Raw genomic sequence first — 1,262 nt, 5'->3', positions numbered from 1 at the left:
CCCTTGCTAGAAATGACATGACCAAGGAATACAACCCTGTCAATCCAAAACTAACATTTACTCAACTTCGCATAAAGCTGATTCTCGCGAAGTGTCTGTAAAATAATCCTTAAGTGTTGTGCGTGTTCTTGCTGATCATGCGAATAGATTAAGATATCATCTATAAAAACCACAACAAACTTATCCAAGAATTCCCGAAAAACCCGATTCATCAGATCCATAAAAACTGCTGGTGCATTCGTCAACCCAAAAGGCATAACCAGAAACTCATAATGCCCATACCGGGTCCTGAATGCAGTCTTCGATATATCTCCCTGATGAACTCGAAGCTGATGATAACCAGACCTTAAATCAATTTTGGAATACACAGAGGTACCTTGCAGTTGATCAAATAAATCATCAATCCGTGGCAACGGATACTTATTCTTTATCGTAGCACGATTCAACTGCCGATAATCTATGCAGAGCCGCATAGAACCATCCTTCTTTTTGACAAAAAGAACTGGTGCTCCCCACGGGGACACACTGGGTCGAATATACCCCTTGTCAAGAAGATCCTGCAACTGCTGTTTCAATTCTTGCATCTCCGATGGAGCTAAACGATAAGGAGCTCTAGAGATTGGTGTCGTGCCTGGCACTAAATCAATGCCGAAATCCACATCCCGAACGGGAGGAAAACCAGGAATCTCCTCGGGAAAAACATCCGGAAAATCGCAAACCACTGGAATGGCACTGATACCGACACTATCTGCGGACGAATCAATAGCATAGATAAGGTAGCCTTCCCCGCCCGATTCTAAAGCACGACAGGCTTTCAGAGCAGAAACCACAGGCATCGGGGGTCGCGCTCCCTCTCCATAGAAAAACCAACTGTCGCCCTCAACTGGACGAAACTGCACAAACTTCTGATAATAGTCCACAGTAGCTCTAAACACAGTCAGCACATCTATTCCCAGAATGCAATCAAAATCCTCCATCGCAAGAATCATCAAATTAGCAGTTAAAACATTACCCTCAAACTCTAGAGGACAACCCAAAACTAGACGTTTAGCTAGCACCGAATGACCCATCGGCGTGGAAACAGATACCACAACGCCCAAAGAAGTGAAAGGTAACTTATGACGCTTAGCAAATCTCGCAGATATGAATGAATGAGATGCACCAGTGTCAATGAGAACGTAAGCAGGTAATCCACATAATAAAAACACACCTGTGATAACTCTCTCGTTCTCCTCAGCCGCCTGATCCTGGTTAAGAGCAAA

The sequence above is a fragment of the Primulina eburnea genome, chromosome 1 (genome assembly GCF_022965805.1).
Source record: "Primulina eburnea isolate SZY01 chromosome 1, ASM2296580v1, whole genome shotgun sequence".
Classification (NCBI taxonomy): Eukaryota; Viridiplantae; Streptophyta; class Magnoliopsida; order Lamiales; family Gesneriaceae; genus Primulina; species Primulina eburnea.
The sequence above is the reverse complement of the archived record's forward strand: the minus strand, read 5'-3'. Positions refer to the sequence as shown.